The sequence below is a fragment of the Poecilia reticulata genome, chromosome 12, assembly GCF_904066995.2.
Source record: "Poecilia reticulata chromosome 12, P_reticulata-male-v2, whole genome shotgun sequence".
Taxonomy (NCBI): Eukaryota; Metazoa; Chordata; class Actinopteri; order Cyprinodontiformes; family Poeciliidae; genus Poecilia; species Poecilia reticulata.
Genome location: NC_088841.1, coordinates 30,970,134 through 30,982,370, shown reverse-complemented (window position 1 = coordinate 30,982,370; position 12,237 = coordinate 30,970,134). Strand labels below are relative to the sequence as shown.

The window sequence follows — 12,237 nt, the reverse complement described above, 5'->3', positions numbered from 1 at the left end:
TCTCCATCATTGTGTTGCGTTTCGCGTCTGTACTGGTAGATTTAAACGCGATCCGGCCCGTCCAGCGTGGACGTCCAGCACCAGCGCAGGAGGTAGAGCGTTCTGCGTGTGGAGGTCAGGCTGATGGATGGAGGCGCAGCACATCCAACTGGCCCGTTGTTGCCGTCTCCTCGTAGATTTATAATCTAGCAGCAACACTTGCTGGCCTTGGTTTTAGCAGGTTTACAGGTACACAACATAACGGCAGCTAGTTTAGATTTAAGTCACGGAAGATTGAAAAAATAATAATAATTACTCCAAAGTTTCAAACATGCAACGAAACAATTCTGTCAATTTGTCAAGGAGTTCTACTAAATGAAGATTAAAATCACGTAAAACAATCCGTTTCTGACAGCTAACGTTTTTTTAAGCTAACATTTGAGCTCATTTAAAAATATAAATGTTTGTTTAATGTAATCACTAGATCAAAGCAACAGTTTTTCAAGGAAAAAAAACTGATTTAGTGAGCAGAACACTGCAACAGAAGCAGCTACTTGCATACAGCTAGCAATGGCACCAGCTAGCAAACATTAGCATTCCTCCCGGCGCTCAGAGAAACCATAACAAATATGCTTTTTATTATTATTTATTGGGCTTTAATCGTTGTTGTAAAACTGTGTAATAAAAGTGGGAAACTTATTGTTAGCAAGTCGGTGGCTTGTTAGCATTTATTCTAGCCAACCAACTGTGGGCAAGAAGCCTGCTAGCTAACCAGGAGGAAGTGATTAAATATAATCTTAATTTAATTAGTTTTTCAGAAAACTAACAACAAAATGTCCAGCTAACAGCATAAACCTGGCTACATGACTGGAAAACAGATGACTGTCTCCCTAACAAGCATAATGGCAGCTAACTGCTATTAGCTTATGGCACTACCTTCTGAACATTAGTAATCATTTACGGCAGCCGCCATTAGTAAATCTTTGAATGTAACTTTTGGATTATTGAAGGCTTAAATTATAACGTGTTTAAGAAGAAGTAGATGAATTACAAAAAGAAACAAAAAGGCCACTAAGCATAGCTAGCATAAATTAGCAGCTATCAGACTTTTAGCAAACCATCAGAAAATTGATTATTGTCACGCTAAATAAAAATGGCAGTTAGCTGTTATTAGCTAGCATTTTGCCGAGGTTTGTTTTTAATTTCATCTTCATAGTAACACTACTGGTTTACGTTGCTTTGTTTCCCGTTTTAATGGTTCAAGTTTACTAATGACACTCGTTTTGCATTTTGGTGTTTTACCTTCCGTATTTGTATTAAAACCCTGACTTGGTCCACTCCAGGACAGTCTTGACTTTTTTCCAAAGCTCTCAGTCTGGATGCTAACTAACTCCACAAATGTTTTCTGCCCACCTAATAATATCAAGATGGTCAAAAATTCAGATTTTATATATAGCAAATAAAACCAACACATCAAAAAGCCCGGTGTTAATTTAACTCTGAAGAGTGTGGACTATATAAACACTGAAAATGTGTTGATATCAACTCTGTGGGAGTTAACAACATAATTCCCAGTGTTGATTTAACTCCCACAGTGTTGATATTAACACTTTTTTCCTGTGTTTACATTGTCCACACTCTTCAGAGTTAAATTAACACCGGGCTTTTTGCTGTGAACAGAAACGCAGAAATAGAAAACAGCTTGATCAATGTTTCATTTTAAACGATAGAAAACAACAAAAGCTTCAGCGTTTTGGATTGTTGCCGTTTGCAGATTCTTTCCCAGAGCTGCAGCCGTTTCCTCACCTCAGTGAAGTCGGCAGCCCACCTTCTTCAAATCCAACAAAATCTACGTTTGTGCAGCAAAAATGTGCTTTTGTGACGCTAGCATGTCAAAGATAAATGCATCCAGAGGTCAGAGGTCAACCAGCTCCAAAACGAAATCAAACACAATTGGTGTCAATCAACTCTGCTGCGTTTGTGCTGCAGCAAATTTAATTTCTGCCGCTTATGGCTATAAAGATATTGAAGAAAGTTTAAAGGTCAGAAGGTCAACCGGCCCAGAGACAACAAAACTGGTGTTAAACGTTTGTGCAGCAAAGATTTTAATTTGTGCTGCTGTCATTTTAAAAATATTAATAAGAAAGTTTCCAGAGTTCAAACATCCCTTAGTCCCATTTACAGAACAGTGAATCAACTTTCATTAAGGTTTTCTAAGCAAAAGAAGCACAAATAAACATTTCTGAAGCACAAACGCAGCACAAAGGTTTGATGCTAATTTTATGCTAATTATGCTAATTTTGTTAGCTTTGAAGCAGGTTTGGGGACCGAATTCACTCAGGTCAGTTACGTCTCAGCCCTGATTTTGCTTTCCTCCAGGTGCTTTCTGGTGCTTTCCGTAGTTTGGCCGTAGTTTGGGCGTTAGCTGTGCCGGTTAGCCCTGAATCCAGGTGCTAAGCGCAGTGCGACAGGCTGAGCTTCAGCAGGCCCTCGCTGTGCATCCGGTGGAGCAGCTTGAACTCGGCCGGCAGCTGGTGGGACTCCTGCCACTTGGTGGTGAACTTGGTGCCCTTCTTGTCGTAGTAGTGGTAGGCCGGTCCTTCCCAGTGTTGGGGTCCCAGCCGAAGGGCCAGAACCCGTACAGGTGGACCTGGTCGCACATGGAGGACGCCAGCGTGTACATCAGGATCCCCGTGCTCAGGCGCTTCGGAGACAACTGCTTGGTTTTCCAGTAGCTGCAGAGGAAAGAGCAGCAGACATTTATATTTGGAATTATGATCTAATTAAAAAACTCATGTTGTTCATGTTAATAAGCCAAAAAGGATTTTCTTTCAACCAACATTTTTTAAATCCATCAATCAAGTTGGTTTTTATAGCACATTTCAGCAGAAAGGAGCTTTATGTCATAAAACAAAGCCATAGAAAACTGTCAACAAGAAATAGGAGCCTGATATAATCAATATTGATATAAAAGTTATAGTTCCACTTATAACAAGACATTTTGTCTAAATTTTAACATTTTTATCTGTGCAACTGGCCCTTTAAGGGGCTAAACGAGGCTGGTGTGAATTCATCATTTATCTTATCGAAGTTATTGGAGTTCAGCCCCTGGATTTCCTTCATTCTGATTGGTTGGTGGCCGGCAGAAGGCGGGGCTTGCAGGCCCTTCCACCGATTGACAAAGAGAGGAAGAGTAAAACATCTTCTTCTTCTCCTGATGTTTCCATCACTCTGCCTCTCAGAGGGGGAGACTCTCCACACCGACACGGACAAAAGCGTCCAGGAGTCCTGGAGCTAATTCTCCCTCTGCAGGCAGATTTAATGGGATTGTTAAAGATTATGTTACTGTTACAAGCAGCCTGATCATCTGAGACACCGTTAAGCGCCGGACCGAAATCCCCTCCACGGTTTCAGCCGCCTTTCAGTCCCTTCCTTAAGTAGCCGCTAACTCATAATCCGGCTTTGAGGCTGAAGCTCCTCTGTGCTGTAAACAGAAAGCGACGCTACGACATGTTAGCTTCTGGAAACGACTGGAAACAGGATCTGGACAAAACGGTGGCCTTACTTCACAATCTGAAGGCTTCATGCACCTGGTAAAAGTATTTACACCCCTAAACTGGTCAATACATCATCTGAATATCAATGACATGCAGCTATAGAGAAACGGATATAAAGTTTCCTCCACGTTTTTCAGATTTAATCTGTCACATTCACTGCTTTGTGTTGCTCTGTCACATGAAACCCCAATAAAATCAGCTGAAGTTTATGGTTGGAACGTCACAAACGTGGAAAAGTAGAAGCAGCATCAAAGCTTTTGGAAGTGATGAAACATTAACATATTTTTATGTTTCTATGTTAAAAATTTTTTTTATTAATATTTCTGCTGTTCACAGCTTCTCCAGCAGTGGAGTTAGTGCAAATCGTAAAATTAGTTCAGCTAATGCTACGGCGCTATACATCATGGTGTTTAGAAGACGCTAATGCTAAGGTGCTATACCATCACGGTGTTTAGAAGACGCTAATGCTAAGGTGCTATACCATCATGGTGTTTAGAAGACGCTAATGCTAAGGCGCTATACCATCATGGTGTTTAGAAGACGCTAATGCTAAGGTGCTATACCATCACGGTGTTTAGAAGACGCTAATGCTAAGGTGCTATACCATCACGGTGTTTAGAAGACGCTAATGCTAAGGCGCTATACCATCATGGTGTTTAGAAGACGCTAATGCTAAGGCGCTATACCATCATGGTGTTTAGAAGATGCTAATGCTAATGTGCTATACCATCATGGTGTTTAGAAGACGCTAATGCTAAGGCGCTATACCATCATGGTGTTTAGAAGATGCTAATGCTAAGGCGCTATACCATCATAGTGTTTAGAAGATGCTAATGCTAAGGTGCTATACCATCATGGTGTTTAGAAGATGCTAATGCTAAGGCGCTATACCATCACGGTGTTTAGAAGACCTTAATGCTAAGGTGCTATACCATCATGGTGTTTAGAAGACGCTAATGCTAAGGTGCTATACCATCACGGTGTTTAGAAGACGCTAATGCTAAGCCGCTATACCATCATGGTGTTTAGAAGACGCTAATGCTAAGGCGCTATACCATCATGGTGTTTAGAAGATGCTAATGCTAAGGCGCTATACCATCATGGTGTTTAGAAGATGCTAATGCTAAGGCGCTATACATCATGGTGTTTAGAAGATGCTAATGCTAAGGCGCTATACTATCACGGTGTATCAACAGCCAATAAACTTCAACAGACATCAAACTTTAATCACCTGAAACTTTACAAAACATCCATGTAAATTACAGCTTTAGAGTTTATTCGTAAAAATTTATTTAGTGGAAGGTAAGAGTGTTAAATGTTTTCTCAGTTAGCTAAACCCTGAATAAAATTTAGCTCCACTACTAGCAGATTAGCATAAATGTGCTCCCGGCTCTAAAGCACCAGAACAGGACATGTAAGGAAAACATCGGTATTTAATTAATTTTGTTTATCATTGTACTTGTAATTTTGCCTGAATATTAAAGTTTGTTGAACATCTACAGCTTTGACAGAAGATCAGAATTTCGCTAATAAAAGTAGATGCTAAGTGCGCTAAGCGTTTCCAAAGTTAGCTAAAATGAGCTGAGATTCAGTGAAGTTGCTCGCCACTGCACTTAAAAACCGAGTTGCTCTGACACGGTGTTGCTCACTTGTTGATGTACTGCATGATGTTTCCGGGCCAGGCCAGCTGGACCCTCAGCTGGCCCCGATGCTCCACGAAGAAGTCCACCAGCGTCCTGGTCACCGTGGCTGACGTGTGGAAGAAAAACGCCGGGATCCACAGGATGGCTGTGTCCAGCTTCTTCAGGCTCAGGAAGAAGTTGTTCCTGTCCTGCACAGTCACCAGGTTGTTGTAGTATTTCTCCAGGATGCTGGGGTTAAAGGTCGTCATGTTGGTCCGCCGCCCGACGTCCTTCTTAAAAATCTCCGTTGGCGCGAAGTTGCATCTGAGGACAAAGTCGTACTTCTCTATCTGGGCCCCGCAGCGCGACCCGGTGAGGATGCCGCTGTTCCCGATGACGGCGCAGACGTTGTAGCGCTTGTTGAGGACGGGCGACACTTCCGGCAGGAGCGAGCGGAAGTTCTCACCGATGGAGTAGACGTACTTGTGGCTGGAATAGTCAAAGTGCATCAGCTGGCCGACTTTGACGGAGTCCCGGGTCAGCGTGAAGTTTCGCGGGATGTCGATGTGCTGAGAAATCTCCGTCCTGAAAAACGAGAGTTTAATGGAAGCTGTTGGAAAAGCCAAATTATTTTTATATAAAGCAAATCACAATAAGAGATTGTTTTAAATATGTATTTGTTAAAACTTGGGACAGAACAATATGAGTCAAATAATCTGTGAAAAGTGACCAATGACCAAAAACAACCAATCAGAGAGAGGAGGCGGGTCTTAGCGCTGCTAATCAACCCTGTAAACGCGCTGTTAAATATGGTAATGATGGAAAAACAACTTAAAGTTACAGGAAAATTGTTTATTTTCCATAATCAGTGGATATGCTGACTAGCTTTAGCATTCACAACATGGCATGACAGGGCATGATTGACAGCGCTAAGACCCGCCTCCTGTCTCTGATTGGTAGTTTCTAGTTAGCACTAAGATGTCTCCCCTACTTAAAACATGGATTACAAAATAATTTTTACTCTTCCAGTCAGATTACCTGCTTATCTTAAAGAGCCTAAGCCAATCGCAGCCAGGAGGCAGGCCTTAGCGCTGTCAATCATCCTCATAAATGGGCTGTTAAATGCGCTAGCAACTTAGCATTACAGAAGAACTGTTTATCCGCTGTCATCAGTGGCCATGCTAACTAGCATTAGCATTCACAACATGCTACGCTGATGAAGCCTGATTGACAGCGCTAAGCCCCGCCTCCTGGCTCTGATTGGTTGTGTTTAGTTAGCACTCAAATATATCAAATTTCCACACCGCAGCTTTAGATAAAACACGTTTAATAAAACATTTCCACATCCTTTCCTGAAACTTCCCAGGTTTTTTTCCCGTCCACATCCGGACGCCGTTTTCCGACGTGGGGTTTTCGTACCTCAGCTGAGTGAACGCTGTGCTGTTGTGCCTCCACCTGGAGGCGTTCTGCAGACCCTCGGTCAGCGCGTTGGACAGAGGGAGGAAGTCTGGGTCCAGGTGCTTCATGGCCAGCTGGGAGCTGCACAGAGCAAACCAGTTCAAACTGGGAGCCTTAGCTGGTTCCTTTCAACACGTTTCCAGAAGCAGTTTAGCTCGTCTGCATGCAGACGCAGCGGGAAAAAATCAACTTTTTAAATGTTTCATGAAGGTATTTTAAATTTAATAATCAGACAGGTTGATCTTAATTTAAAGAAAAAATAGTAAAAACTTCAAAAAATAACAATATTTTATTTATTTTTCAAAAAATAATTGAAGACAATAAACAACTATTTGATTTAATAAACAGTCAAATGCAGGAGGATTAATTTCAAACATGGATAATAAAATATTAATCTTTACACTGTAAAAACACAAAATCTGAATTATCTGTATCTAGTTTTTAAGCAGATATCTTGGCACATTTGAAACTTTTTACTCTTCTAAAAAGTTACTTTTAATTTAGCTTTGTCTTATTTGCACTAGAAACTACACAGAAGTGGTTGGTAAGATTTTGTGTTTTTGCAGTGTAACTCAGTAAAACCTGTCTGATTACCTGCTTATATCTCTTAAAGGGCCAGAAGCACATTCTGGATTAAAACGTCATAATAAGATGAATTTTGACAGAATTAGACATAAAAATGTTTATTAATTTGTTGGTTATCGGAATATTGGAGCTAAATTGCTTCTAAAAACTCGTCGTTTAAATCATTTACGCTGTGGGCTCAGTGTAAATGCAGACTCTCAGTCTCTTTTCTGAAATATTATTACTCACTCAAAGCGCAAATAACTTCAAAGTTTTGCTTAGAAGTTAGTAAAAAAGCCAGAAAGTTGCAGCAACGTTGCTTATCTTAACAAGTTAACAGAGAATCCAAATGTTGTTTTTCAGCTTTTATTTAATTTGATCATTTTTTTAAAGCTTTAAATGTTTTTTAATATATTGAAATGTTTTAAATTCACTTGTTAAGATGAACCGTTTTTGTAGTAAAAGAAGATAAAACTTAAATTCTCATTTATTCACATCCCTACATGAGTATTTATTTTTATAGATTTCTAATTAAGCTGATTTTTCATCAACAAAATGTTTAAAATATAAGAAAATAGTTTTGATATTATGCTAAGATTTGACACATTTAACTGATTATAAATAATAAAAAAATAGCTTCGAACAGCTACGCTAGCTAGCTTTGCCTTTTTTGTCGCCTTTTTCACCTGAATAAGTTTTTGTTTGAAAAAGAAATTCTAGTTATGTAAAACAAAACTTCTGCAAAAATCTGAATTATTGAGGATTTTTTGATTATATTTTCACGGTAAATAGAAAATGTAACAACAAACTATAATGCTAACATGTAAAAAACTATGTTTGTGTTTTCCCGCCTTTTTTTTAGCGCAGTCAGATAGCATAAACATGTTAGCATCTACATCTGCATTGGAAAAGGTTAAAAAAACAGTTCAAACTTCTGCAAAATCTGAATTATTGAGTATTTTTTTATATTTTCACAGTAAATAGAAAATGTAACAACAAACTATAATGCTAACATGTAAAAAACTATGTTTGTGTTTTCCCGCCTTTTTCTTAGCGCAGTCAGTTAGCATAAGCATGTTAGCATCTACATCTGCATTGGAAAAGGTTAAAAAAATGGTTCAAAACTTCTGCAAAAATCTGAATTATTGAGTATTTTTTTATTATATTTTCACAGTAAATAGAAAATGTAACAACAAACTATAATGCTAACATGTAAAAAACTATGTGTGTTTTCCCGCCTTTTTCTTAGTGCAGTCAGTTAGCATAAACATGTTAGCATCTACATCTGCACTGGAAAAAGTAAAAAAAAAAAACAGTTCAAAACTGCTAAAGCAAATTTAAAAATGTAAATTTCTTTGTTTAATAACTCCAAAAACCAAATCTGGATCCTTTAATATGATATAAAAAATAATCACGTGTCAAATTAGAGAAACAGGAAGTAAAAAGTGTCGTCAGTAACATTCATATTGGCATACAGATTATTTCAGGCAGAAAGAGGCAGTGCTGAATCAGAAACAGCATGAGATGCTAAAAAATACCAAATTATAGCTCAAAATCAAGAAAATTGTTCTTGTATTCAATGTCAAAAGTTTATGAAAGTGTATTTATTCAATTTTCTTGGTATATTTGTATATTTGTCATGTCTTTTCATCGATGCTGTTCCAAAATCAACACCACATGATTAAAAGTTGCCAAGGCAAAGTCAGCGTCTTTGGCTCAACTTTGCTTTGTCTCGTCTGTGAAACAAAGTTGCTGCGGTCGGCTGCGGATTTATTTATTTTGTTTTGCTTTTCAGCCAAACGGCCAAACGGAGCCGAAGCAAAAGGAGGAAGTTAGAGGGTAGAAAACACGGCTCTGTATTCACCTCAGGTCAGGCTTACGAGGAGGCCTCTCGCTGCAGCGGGGAGCGATGCGAGAAAACAACAACAATACAGAAACATCTGACTTCTCGGCTTCAAACTGACACCAGTGGCTCTAAAACCACATTAGACCTCAGCAGGCAGGAGCTGATATGAATATAACATAAAATGACTGGTTGGTTTAAATGGTCTGGAGATAATGAATCTAAAGAAATGAAAATGTTTGCACATTGCTGTAATTTAAATATAGAGATGCTAATCTGAGTGACAGAAAAGAGATTCACAGGTCAAAGGTCAAAAACAACTAGTGATGACAAAGTTCATTAGATACGAACATAAAAGAGAATTTAATCCCAGGATGTTTTACCTCATGACTGATTTTATAAATCTATCAAGATCAATGCAGACATATTTAGCATAAGCTAATGCTAAAGTGCAATGCAAATATATTTAGCATAAGCTAATGCTAAAGCACAATGTCAACATATTTAAGGAAAGTGAATGCTGACTGGCATTCAAAGTGGTAAACATGAAACTAATGCTAAAGACAAATTAGCATTAGTTTTCAAAGTTAGCAGAAATGTCAAAGTGCTAATCGAAAAATTAGCTATTTTAGCATATTAGCGGATGATGTGCTATGTCTCATTCTAATAATGTAAACATAAAGTTCTTCAGTAGCAACATTTGCCTCTTGACATGCTAACTCTAGCATGAAGTGTAGTGCATCCAAACAGAACGTCTGCTATGCTAATGACCCACCTGTCTCGCACCCTGACCCTAGGATAGTCGGTTTCAGACGAACCGACTCGGACTGTTAGCTTGGTTGGTTGAGTTAACATTGTGAAATACAGCACTGTGCAAACGTTCATATTCTCCCCAGAGGTATCAGTAAAAGCTGTTAGCAGCTGCAGAGGAAAGTGAAAAACACCAAAACACTGATGCACAGGTCTGAGTAGAAGTTTTAAAGCATCCCTCCCTTCTTTCTGTTTTCTTTTAATTTTCTTTTCAAGATTTTAGATATGCTCTATGAAAAATAGACGAGGCTCCACTGCACTGCTGCCATATCTCAGTTTCAGGCCACGAAACTGTCACTAACAGATAAATATCTAAAAACATAACCTGGTATCCAGCAGCAGCTAAAGCGCTACACCAATGCGATATGTAGCAGAAGCTAATGCTAAAGCCCTGTACCAACATGGTATGTAGTTCTGATGCAGTAACGCTGTCGGCTCCCTTTGCTCAACAACTTTAAATTTGGTAGTGTTCATTACTACTTCTGTAAACAGTAATTATTAGCTTTAAACAGAATACTTTGTTTGCTAAATAAACATTTAGCTAGCAAGTTCAGTAGAGAGCAACTTATTTAGCTTAAAACAAAACTATTCAGGTTGCAAACTACATATTTAGTTGGTAGGCTAATATTTAGCTCCAACTATTTGTTTGAAGCTAATTATTAAGCTTGCTAACTAAATATCATATTTAAAGCTTCTTATTTAACTTGCTAAATGTTTAGCTAACTAGCTGACTGTTTTGTTTTAAGTTAGATATTTAGCTTTCTCACTAACTACTACTTGTTAGCTAAATATTTAGATTGAAGCTACATATTTAGCTTGCAAATAGTTAGCTAACTTACTGATTTTGTTTTTAACTAAATATAGCTTTAGTGCTAAATATTGAACTTGTTATGGAAATACTTAGATATAAGCTAGCATAGTTTGCTGACTAAATGTTCTTCAAAGCTAAATATTTAGCTTTCTCAGTAAATATTAAACTTGTTCAAATCCTCCTGGCTATCAGGTGGGAAAATATCTTTATTTGAGGCTTTGGAAGGTAAACTAGGGATGATTTAAGACTTCTGCACAGACTGAGGATCTGTGAAATGCTGAGTCAGGTTTGGTTTTTCAGAGCAGCCAATGGAAACAGAGCAGGCCTCATCAGAACCTCCTCTGGACTCACCGGAACCCCGTGTGGAACATGTACATCCTGGGGCCTCCGTTGGGTCCGTACCGCGGGGATCCGGGCAGGAAGTCCTTCTTGATGGACACGTAGCTGATGAGCGACAGGATGAGCAGCGCCACGCTGAAGATGATGAGCCCCAGCGCGCTGGCGATGCGCACCATCCTGCCGCGCCGCGGGCAGCCGCCGTCCCGGACCAGCGCCTCAGCGAGCGGCCGGAGCCCGGCGCGCCGCGCGGACAACCAGGCGCGTCGCATCGGCGCGCCGCATAGGCGCAGCGCGTCTGCGGCGGAGCTAAAGGCGTTTGTCAGGGGTCCATGTGGGGGTGGAGGGAGGAAGGCTCGGGGTGCGGTGTTACCTCACAGAGGCCGCGCTGGAGACTCCGGAGCTTCACCGACTAGCTGAATGCGTGCCGCGTTCACGCCCCGCTCATCCCGCACGGTGGAAATCCGAGGAGAAGCCGGAGGGTTTCCCCGCATCCATGGCGGCTCAGATCGGGTTCATAATCCTCCTCCAAGGCGCCGAGATCAGGGAGGCAGCGAGAAGATGGATGTTGCTCTTCATCTGCATCCTGCGCGTCGGGCTCCTTCCTCCTCCTCCTCCTCCTCCTCTTCCTCCTGCTGCTGCTGCTGGTTCAGGCTGATTAATTAAACTGGTGTCGCTTTAAGGAGAAAGCAGCTCCTGCAAGGCTGTAATCAAATAAACAAGCAGCAGCAGCATCCGAGGCGGGCGGAGCTCCGGGAGAGAGAGGACAGCATCCCGCCGAGCAGTCAGCCTCCAGAGACCGGAAACAGCTCAGATCCACCTGAGCAGCGCCAAAAATACAGCAAAACTGGCAGCAGCGCCAAAAATACAGCAAAACAGGCAGCAGCGCCAAAAATACAGCAAAACTGGCAGCAGCGCCAAAAATACCGCAAAACAGGCAGCAGCGCCAAAAATACCGCAAAACAGGCAGCAGCGCCAAAAATACCGCAAAACTGGCAGCAGCGCCAAAAATACCACAAAACTGGCAGCAGCGCCAAAAATACAGCAAAAACAGGCAGCAGAGCCAAAAATACCGCAAAACAGGCAGCAGCGCCAAAAATACAGCAAAACTGGCAGCAGCGCCAAAAATACAGCAAAACAGGCAGCAGAGCCAAAAATACAACAAAACTGGCAGCAGCGCCAAAAATACAGCAAAACAGGCAGCAGCGCCAAAAATACAGCAAAACAACCGGCAGCTCCAAAATACCGCAAAAACAG

The 12,237-nt window shown here is 40.7% G+C and overlaps 1 pseudogene across 1 annotated transcript; it reads right to left on the bottom strand.

Moving 5' to 3' along the window:
- Positions 1-1,095: 1,095 nt before the first annotated feature.
- Positions 1,096-11,752, bottom strand: LOC145547500 (alpha-N-acetylneuraminate alpha-2,8-sialyltransferase ST8SIA3-like; annotated as a pseudogene). The gene is made up of 4 exons (XR_014090252.1): positions 10,996-11,752; positions 6,578-6,697; positions 5,186-5,743; positions 1,096-2,714 (listed from the first exon to the last, which is right to left on the bottom strand). The product of XR_014090252.1 is annotated as an alpha-N-acetylneuraminate alpha-2,8-sialyltransferase ST8SIA3-like (transcript).
- Positions 11,753-12,237: the final 485 nt, after the last annotated feature.